The following is a 10370-nucleotide window of genomic DNA, read 5'->3' as shown; positions in this document are numbered from 1 at the left end:
ATTTAAAAAAAATTTTTTTTAATGTTTATTTATTTTTTAGAGAGAGACAGAGCGTGAGTGGGGAAGGAGCAGAGAGAGAAGGAGATACAGATTCTGAAGCAGGCTCCAGGCTCTGAGCTGTCAGCACAGAGCCTGCTGCAGGGCTCGAACTCATGAACCATGAGATCATGACCTGAGCTGAAGTTGGACGCTTACCGACTGAGCCACCCAGGCACCCAACATTGTTATATTTAAAGGGAGTTTCTTGTAAATGACATATGCTTGGGCTGTTTTTAACCCACTCTGCCAATCCGTGTCTTTTAATTGGTGTATTTAGACCATTTATATTTTATAATTATTGGTATGTTGGGGCTTAAGTCTGCTATTTCATTTTTGGTGCTTAGCTGTTTTCTTTTTCCCACTATTCTATGGGGTTACTTGAGTAGTTTTTAGAATTCCATTTTGATTTATCTGTAGTGTTTTAAGTGTGTTTCCTTGTATGGCTTTTTAGTGTCTGCTCTGTGTGTTTGTGTGTGTGTATATGTATATACATACACAAGAATGTGTGTGCATATATATGTACATATGCAAGTATGTATATACATAAATATAAATAAATTATATATATATATACATATATATATATATATATATATATGTATATATATATATATGTAGTCTTATCATAGTTGACCAATGTCATCATTTTACCAGTTCAAGAAAAGTGTGGAAAGTTTGCCTACATCCCTTTACCCTGTTGCATATATTTATGTTAGGTATTTCTTCCTTATACATTAAGATACACATCAGACAGTGTTATAATCTTTTTTTCAACAACCAAATGTACTTTAGAAAACTCAGTATGAGAAGGGAAGCCAGTTGTATTTATCCATATTTTTGCTTACCATGTTCTCTTTTTCTGATGTTCCAAGATTTATTTTATTGTTTCCTTTTTCCTTGGAGAATTTCATTTAGTCATTTTCTTAAGGTAATTTTCCACCAACAGATTGCCTCTGTGTTCCTTCATCTGGGAATGCTTTGATTTCTCCTTCACTCATGAGGAATATTTCTCCTGGGCATAGGATTCTGGATTAACAATTCTTTCAGCACGTGAAAAATGTTTTGCCATTTCCCTCTGGCCTCTTTGGCTTCTGATGAGACATTTGTTGTCATTCAAATTGTTTCCCCCTATAGTTAAGGTTCTTCTCCCTGCTTTCAATACTTCTTTAGTTTTCAGAAGCTTGACTATAATGCAAATGGTGCTGTTTCTCTAGGTTTACTGTGTTTGGAGTAGACTCAGTTTCTTGAATCTGTAGGTTTATGGATTTTGCCATATTGCGGGAGTTTTCAGCCATTATTTCCTTGGGTACTTTTTCAGCCCGGTCTTCTTTCTACCTGTCTTTTGAGTCTCCAATAACATGAATGTTGGATCTTCGTGAAGACCCACAGGTCTCTGAGGCTCTGCTCATTTTTTTTTCCAGCCTATTCTCTCTATTGCTCAGATTGAGTAATTTCTATTGTTCTGTCTCCAAGGTCATGGATTCTCTCCTCTGTCTCCCAGATGCTGCTACTGGGCTCATCCATTGAGTTTTTTATTTCAGTTTTTCACTATGTTTTTTATTTCTCAAAATTTCTAATTGCTTCTTCTTTTTCTTTGCTGAGACTTTGTTTTTTCACTTGTTTCAAGTGTATTCATAGTTGCTAGTTGAAACATTTTTATGATGAATGCTTCATAATCTCTGTCAGGTAACTCTAACATCTCTGCCATCTCAGTGTTGGCATCTGTTGAGTGTATTTTTTCATTCTATTTGGGCTCTGCCTGAATCTTGATAGGACAATGATTTTTTTTTAATTTTTTTTTTAACGTTTATTTATTTTTGAGATAGAGACAGAGCATGAACGGGGGAGGGTCAGAGAGAGAGGGAGACACAGAATCTGAAACAGGCTCCAGGCTCTGAGCTGTCAGCACAGAGCCCGACGCGGGGCTCGAACTCACGGACCGCGAGATCATGACCTGAGCCAAAGTCGGACACTTAACCGACTGAGCCACTCAGGCGCCCCAGGACAATGATTTTTTAATGGAATCAGGACATTTTAGATAATATGTTATGAGACTCTGGATCTTACTTAAACCCTGTATGGCTTTTTCTGACCCCACTCCAGCCAGGGAAGGGAGTGCTGTCTCATTACTGCCAGGTGGGGGTGAAAGTGCAGGTTTGCACTTGGCCTTCTTGACTTCCAAGCTGAGATGCTCCTCATGACTGCTGGGAGAGAATGGGAGTTCCAGCACCCCCACTGATAACTTCCCTGTTTGGGAAAGAAAAGAGTAATTGAAATCCACTCCTACCCCTCTCTACTCACTGACACTGCCTTAAATTCAAGAATTTGTCATTTCTTGCCTAACTTGGGACAGTTAATTTATAAATGGACCCTTCTGCTTTGATGTCACTTCTCTTTAATTTTTCCTCCACAGTGCTTCCAGAGGGATCTTGAAAAAGCATAAATCCAGTTATCACATTCCCCTACTTTTAAAATACTTTCATGGGGTACCTGGGCAGCTCAGGCGGTTAAGTGTCAGACTCTTGATCTCAGCTCAGGTCACAGTCTCATGGTTCATGAGTTCAAGCCTCACATCAGGTTCCTTCTGATGGCATGGAGACTGCTTGGGATTCTATCTCTCCTTCTCTCTGTCTCTCTCTCTCTCAAAATAAATAAATAAACTTAAAAAAAATCCTTTCATGAATCCCTGTACCCTCCAGAATAAAATCCAAAACAAAGAGAAGCCTTCAGGATGTGGTCCCCACCAAATTCTAGCACCATCTCGCTCTACTATAGCTCCCTGCACCCCAGCCACATCAAACTACTTGTCCCTGACAGAACTGAAGGAAAAAGAGGACAAAAGAAAAAATATCACCATCACTTTCTCCTCTTATTTCTTCCCTCAATAATCTCCTGCCATTCCTCCTACTGACTGAACCCAACCGGAAACAATGAGCCACAGGGCAAGAGAGTCTGGGTGAAACCCTCCATGGGGATCAGTACCCAAGCCACAGACCCAGGGAAGGCAGTCAGGTGAAGAATAACTAGCCCATTTGACCTCAAGCCAAGGTAAGTCCTTGAGTGGCTATAAACCAAAGATTTTATCTTGCCAAATGCCATTCTCATCCCCTAAGATCCTGAAATTTTCTGACAAGTGTTCATCAGTGTGTACCAGCATCCCAGACCTCAATTCAAATAATATTAAATGTGTTCTACAAAATTCCATTTTTATTTTATGGTTAGAGCCATGGACAGAGTGCTTCGCTCTCTATGGTTTCAAAATTCTTCATAGTTCAAAAAGGAATTAGATAATTATACCCAGGGTCAGAATCTGGTGGGTGGTATAAAACAGATGGTTAAATATATGCCCAACTATTCTCACTGACCAAAACATCTTTTCATCCCACTTACAATAGCCATTTCTCAGGATGTGAAATGTTTTTATGATTTTCAGGTGGAAAAAAGAGTTCTTTTTTAGCAGAATGACTTAAATTGATATGTTTGCCATTATGTATAGTTATAAGCTTCATAATTGCTGCTAGAATCTGTAAGCAGAGGAACTTGTACTATATGCTTTGGATACCAGTAAGCAAATATAAAAAATAGATTTTAAAAATAACTTTTAATATTTAAAAAGAGAATATGAAGTATTTACACTCTCAATAAATTCGAAAGCCAGATTTTTAGACCGGATTCACCCAGGTGTGACCTAATAGCCTCCACAGTTGTGTGTCACATGCTTTTCTCCCTTCCCTCCCCAGGGCCTCTCCAGTGCTGTAGCGTGGGGGTGCCATGAGAAACCACTCCAAGTCCAACCGTGCATAACTCAGAAGTGAACACGGTTGGCGAACTTTTGACTAGGGACATGGGAGCTATGGATAAATGCCCCGTTTCACCCCCCAGATTAATGGTTCGTGGAACCAAAGAAATCTTCATCCGCGGCGGTGGCGATGTTTGGGGAACACCTCCCTGTATTGGTGCCTCCTGCCTTTTACCCCTCTTCCTTGCTTTTCTTCACATTCTCCAGCCGAATACCGATTTTCAAGTCTTTGTCTCAGGCTCTGCTTTCTGAGGTACCTTAGCCAGGACACCTCAACTTCAACCATGCTTCAGTTTTCTCCTTTCCCACACTAATCTGGCAAGCTTGTGTTCTTTGTTTTAATCAGTCCTGCTCAGAGCTTGAGAAAGGAACACTGACCTTTAACTGTCTCTCGGAGAAAACACAGTGTTCTCGTAGTCACTGATAGAAAGAAGGTTCTGCCCTCATTTTTCATCATCATCTCCCCCTTCTTTTTTCCCCCTTTGATCCAACTTCAGATAGAAAGAATAAGTGAAAGTTAAGTTTAATGAAACAAAATTTTCAAGGCCAGTTTTGTAAAATAAAATAAAAAACACCAAAACAGAGATTTTCAGTATTATAAAATATCCATACAGTTCCTATAAGGTTGATTTAATAAGATCTGATCTATATTTCCCAAATCAAATTTTGGAACCAGAGTCAGATATTTGAATCTAGACTGTGTCCTTGTATCTGCTTGAGAGTTCTACAAGGAACCTATCAGAAGAAATGTTTTTAAAAATGCAAAACAATTTAAATCCCATCTATTCCACCCCTGGAAAGTGTACTGCTACATTTCTTTGTGATTAGAATAAATTACCCAAGCAAACCTATGCTCTTGTTACTATTGCTATGCAACAAAATGACCTAATGCTATGTAACAAATGACCTCAGTGGCTTACTGTGGCCATTTTATTTTGCTCTCAATTTTACACGTCGGGAATTGGGGAAGGGTTTAGCTGGGTAGTTCTCGTCTGAAGGTTGCTGTGTGGTTGTAGTCAGATGGTTGTGCCGCTGTCATCCAAGAGCTCAAGGGGGCCATGGTTGTCTAAGATGAAGCATTCACAAGGCTAGCAGCAGTTGACATTGCCTGTCAACTGGGAGCTCAGCCAAGACTGTCTACCAGAGCGGCGACATTCAGCCTAGTAGGAGAGGGGAGCTTCTCACCTGATGGCACAGAAAGCACTCCAGAAAACCGTTGCCCCACCTCCAACGTCACACAGCGTCGCTTCTGCTTCATTTTACTGATTACAAACAGGTCACCAAGACCAGCCCAGATTTTAAAGGAGGAGACAAAGACTCCATTTCTAGTGGGGAAAAATGTCAAAGAACTTGAGGGCAAGTTTTTAAACGATGTTAGATGATGTTTACTCATGGAGTTCTAAGGAAAGAGATTGCATTCATGACCAATCATACAAGGGAAGTTTCAGAGGCCAAGATAGGGTATAGATGAAAGGACTGGTTCACCTCTCTTCTTAATAGACCTCAGAACCTCAAAAGACCTGGGCACTGCATTCCAGGATGCTTCTCCCAACCTTCTCTCCCTCTTACTTCGCTCAGGATTAGACGCATGCCTCTCCCAGCCATTCTGGCTATTTCCTTTCAAATAGGTGTTTCCTCGAATAAAATCCTTACATGTTAATGAGTTGTTATGAGTTAATGAGTTGAGTTGAGATGAGATGAGATGAGTTCTCTTTTTGAAAAAAGAGAATCTCTTTCTGTATTGCAAACCTACAGACAGAAATCAGAATTCTTAAGAAAGATCTGAGAAAGAACAACTGGACTCTCAACAGAATGTTCTTCTTTACTCTCTCTGATGCAGACATATTTGTCCACACTGGGGGTGGGGTGGGGAGGCAGGGAACACTTAAGTGTAGGCAGCCCTATACCACACTCTTCTAGCTGTGATGTTCAGGAGGTAAGAACATTTCTCACCCAGTGATAGTCTGAAAAATGCAGGCAACATTTTGATTGCCCTGGCTTTTCTCAAGTACTAACCTAACCTCTGTGGCCAAGGGGTAATGTACAGAATTTTTGCATCACTTAAGTACAACCATATAATTCTCAAATACAAAGTTAGAAAGAATATTAGGAGTAACAAAAACTCAGCCAGAAACATTTGATTTCTGATTTAAACATAGCTAAATAAATAAATTGCATGCTTTCATATTGATACTATCGTCCTTGGCCACCTATACTACCTTCTGGCTATCAAAAGATGAAAAAACAAATTGAGAATAATGAAATGTGTGGATGCATTTTTACATTCAGAATGTACTTACATTATTTCTTCTGTGCCAATAATCTGAAAAAATTATCTACCACAAAGCACTCCCTACAAATAAAAAGCCCTTGTGATCTGGTCACCAAAGATATTAAACATGACTCAGTCCCTTTGGGGATGAATAAAGATATTAAAAAAAAAAAAAAAAAAAAAGGAAAGAAAAGAAAACAATCCAGATTTGACACGACCTAAAAGAGATCTGGTCTACTCAGATGAGAGCAGGGAGAATGCACATGAAGTTTTTATTCTGAAATCCTTCTCAAAACTCAAGAAGATGAGTTGAGATGAATTGAGATGAGTTCTCTTTTTGAAAAAAGAGAATCTCTTTTTGTATTGCAAACCTACAGACAGAAATCAGAATTCTTAAGAAAGATCTGAGAAAGAACAAAGTGAAAGTTGTATTTAAAACCGTCTCATTCTGGAGGGCGCCTGGGTGGCTCAGTAGGTGAAACAGCCGATTTCGGCTCGGGTCATGATCTTGCATTTTGTGGGTTCAAGTCCCATAACAGGCTCTTTGCTGTCAGCACGAAGTCCACTTCAGATCCTCTGTCCCCTTCTCTCTCTCTGCCCCTCCCCTGCTCAAGCACACACTCTCTTTCTCAAAAATAAACATTAAAAAAAAAAAAAAACCTCATTCTGTAGAAAAGCTTTAGCAAAGATTATAAAAGTCAAATACATTAAGTACATATCAACTCTCAGTATATAATTCAGCAGGCCTCAACATAACCATAAGTAAATTTTTGTTTTCTCATTCCTAGTTAAAATCTCGTGTCATGGATAAATCAAGACTTACCCCTCTTACATTTAAAGACTTACTGCATCTAAGAGCTGAATTTAGCACTAGTCTGGGTCCTCCAAAAAGCACACACCAGAGCAGATTAACATGTAAGGATTTTATTTGAGGAAACACCTATTTGAAAGGAAATAGAGAGCCAGAATGGCTGGGAGAGGCATCTAATCCTGAGTGAAGTAAGAGGGAGAGAAGGTTGGGAGAAGCATTCTGGAATGTTGTGCACCCTAAGGAAGGTTTGGCAAAGCTGGTCAGGGAGTCCTTGAGCCAAAGTCAGCCTATAGAAGAGATGTCTCCCAGGACAACTGCCTTAGTATCCTGCTGCATCCAGTCATTGGTGGGGAGCACCCTGTGGGAGGTATGCTGTACCGAAGCACCGTGATAAATTTCAGAGTACAGCAGCTGGGGTCTTTGGTGAATTTTGTTCCTTGTAAAAAGAGGTCTGCAAAGGCCTGTTCTCGTGACTGCCACATTGGCCATCACCTGAATAATGCACACAGCTAGAGCTATTCAAACACCTAGCAAGCAGCAGAGAGGGGCTGTCCATTTGTAAGCACACAAAGCATTTCCCCTGAGGGAAATGTACAAAACTAAGAAAGCATGTGTGCACTGAAATTCCCCATGGTTAATTCCAATACCCATCTCCTCTTTCTCTTTATTGCTCTAAATATTTCCTTTGACCATTCCTTAGGAATTCTTGCTTTTACTTCTGGGTGCTTGGGATGTCATGCATGAGGGCTTGGGAGACAAGTGGGAGACTGTGCAGCATGCACACTGAAAGAAGTCTCTGGGTTCTCCGTTGCCCTGCAAACTAATATAAATGCTGATGCTCATTAATGCTGCTACTTTCTGCTAGTGCCTGGGAGTGTTTTTCACAGGGCTCTGAGCAGTTGAATGTCAACAATTTCTGGACTTACTTTTTGTAACTTAGTAGGAAAATTTCAGGTACAACAAATCCTAGGGTGATGACCAAGGAAATAAAATAGCAGAATCAAATCCAGGGGATATGAAAGAGAAGTAAGTTAGCAGGCCCTGGTGAGGGACTCCGTACAAAGGTGAAAAAAAACGTGAAAATGACTCACATTTTTACCTGAAGTATTAGAAAATGGTTGTGGACTAAATTGTTGCAGACAATTTCAAATCTTCATTAAGTACCTATGCATCTCAACCAAATAAAGCACTCTTTGACACCAGTCCCGAAAAAGGTGAGAGGAGACTTATTTGTCAGAAGTGGTAGAGAAAAAGGAAAGGATACATGGGCATCAGTCACCTCCCCACCTCCCCAACCTGATTTCCCTCCCCTAGATCGAAAGCAGTTTCAGGAACTGGGTTGTCTCTCACAAGACAGATATGCCTGGTGAGAGACAGGACGCTAATGGCCCATTTCAGACCATGATTTAGTCATTCTAGACCTCTGTTTTCAGGTGCTTGGCTTGTTCTTAGCTGGGAAGTTGGCTTGGCTACAAAAGAATCCACTTAAGGAGCACGTTGTATGCCACAGCAGCACCCACCTCCTGAGTAGAGACACTAATGTTACCCTGTTGCGTTCCACAGGTCACCTCCCATTAACACCTACCATTATGGCAAGGTCTGATTTTCACTGGTGCCCTCAGAAGGGAGAGGAGCTTTCTTTCAATGGCTCAAGTTCTTTCTCTTAACCTAGAATGGGGAAAAATACAAATAGTAGAAATAAAAACATATTGGCTGGCTAGATTGTACTTAACTCGGACAAATCACCACCAGTTATAATATACAGCATGTTTTAGGAGGGAGGTGAGAGTGAAGGCAGTGAGACCAGCTGATTTTCCCACAAATTATTTCATGTTTGGTTTGAGGATCGAGTAAGTAATAATACAAATAAATGTAATGACATCTTACTGCATCCAAAGTGGACAAAATTGCTGTCATGCCCTGATGCTTGAAATTATAGCATTTTACATTTTAGAGAAAACTGCCTTGTTTTTATCATTTTCCACTTTTGTTTGCAAATAACAGTCTGCAGCTGTTCTTTGTAAGCGTGTCTTTGTATTTGACTGGGAGGTGGGAGGGAGGAAAGGTCCCAACTTCTGATTTTAACACAGAAAATCCCACATCCTGGGGAACTCCTCAGCACTCACTGGTCATGCTGTCAGGGCCTCTTTCTGAATGTAGATGGGTGTAACACGAACTGCATTGCAGGTCTGAGATGAGATTATTGGTGATGTAAGCACCTGAACCTGCCATAACAGTGGCCACTAGACACAGGTGGCTACTGAGCACTTAAAACGTGGCTTACCCGGGAATGAGGAACTGAATTTTAAGCTTTATTTAATTTTAATTGAATTTTACATTTAAAAATTGATAGTTGTTTTTGGAAAATCATTTTTGAAATAACTTGAGCCATGTGAATCTACTTTTTCAGTTGTAAATTTAATGAACTTTAAAGACAGATTAGGTATTTGCAATGAAAATTTGGCTTCCAAGTAGACATTTACACCATGAGTAAACCACACCTCGCATCTTGAACTTAGTTCGGAAAAAAAAGGTAAAATGTCATTAATTTCGTAAGAGTATTTTGAAGATACTGCATTCACTAAAACAAATTAAAATAAATTTCAGCAGTTTCTTTGTACTTTTTCAAAAAGCGGCTGCTGTAAAATTTTAAATTACAAGGGGTTCATTTTATTTCTAGTGGACAGCAATGACCTAGACGGCCTGGCAAATAGGAAAAGCCCCCCCAAACGGCGGCTTTTACTATCATGAGCGTAAGAATTTGGAACGAGAATCTGATTCCTTTGTGAAGATTAGCAGTGTTTAACATCTAACGTTGGGAGTTACTCATCCCGATTACATTGTATCGTATCCGTATCTGGTTTCGTAAACCCTTCACGATCTTTTTTTTTTTTTTTTCTTGGCAACATGGAGGACTAGAAAAGAACAGTTCTGATGAAGACTAAAGGAATGGCGGGAGTAGTCGGAATGTAAGGGGAGGTTTTAGACTTGTCACTTCGGGTCTGGCGCCAGCCGTCCCGTTTCTGGATTAGCCACACCAGTGCGTGCCCCATGGCGGCTCCCAAGACCTGCGACTGACCTCGCCGTGCAAACCTGCGGCCTTTCCCGGAAGCTTTTCAGCTTCTCCCCAAAGGAGAAACGCCTGGAGTCCGCGAGGCTCCGGCGCCTCCCGGACCCTGCGCTCCGGGAGCCGAGGCCCGGAGAGGACACTCGCGGAGGCGGACACGCCGCGACGGAGCCCCGGGACGACGCGGCCCTGCGCCTGCCTGCAGGCCAGGCAGGGACAGCAGCTGCCGGACGGTGAGCCACCGGGGAAGGCGGCCGCACTCGGAGCCCGAGACGCCAGGAGCGCGGCGGGCACACAGCGTGCAGGCGCGCCGAGGCCGGAGACGAGTTCCACGCCCCTTTCGAATCCCCGAGCGGGGCTGATGACGAACACAGGGCGCGAC

At 41.4% G+C, this 10370-nt stretch overlaps 1 long non-coding RNA gene across 3 annotated transcripts; it reads right to left on the bottom strand.

Moving 5' to 3' along the window:
• Nucleotides 1-4388: 4388 nt before the first annotated feature.
• Nucleotides 4389-10309, bottom strand: LOC107180871. 3 transcript variants are annotated; one of them, XR_006219057.1, is made up of 3 exons: nt 10001-10309; nt 8507-8589; nt 4389-5163 (listed from the first exon to the last, which is right to left on the bottom strand). It is a non-coding gene; the product is annotated as an uncharacterized LOC107180871 (long non-coding RNA). The 3 variants fall into 3 exon arrangements; XR_006219059.1 differs by having other exon boundaries at nt 4389-5023; XR_006219058.1 differs by having other exon boundaries at nt 4389-4998.
• Between the last annotated feature and the right edge of the window lie 61 nt (nt 10310-10370).

Source organism: Panthera tigris, chromosome B3 (assembly GCF_018350195.1).
Source record: "Panthera tigris isolate Pti1 chromosome B3, P.tigris_Pti1_mat1.1, whole genome shotgun sequence".
Taxonomy (NCBI): Eukaryota; Metazoa; Chordata; class Mammalia; order Carnivora; family Felidae; genus Panthera; species Panthera tigris.
The sequence above is the reverse complement of the archived record's forward strand: the minus strand, read 5'-3'. Positions and strand labels throughout refer to the sequence as shown.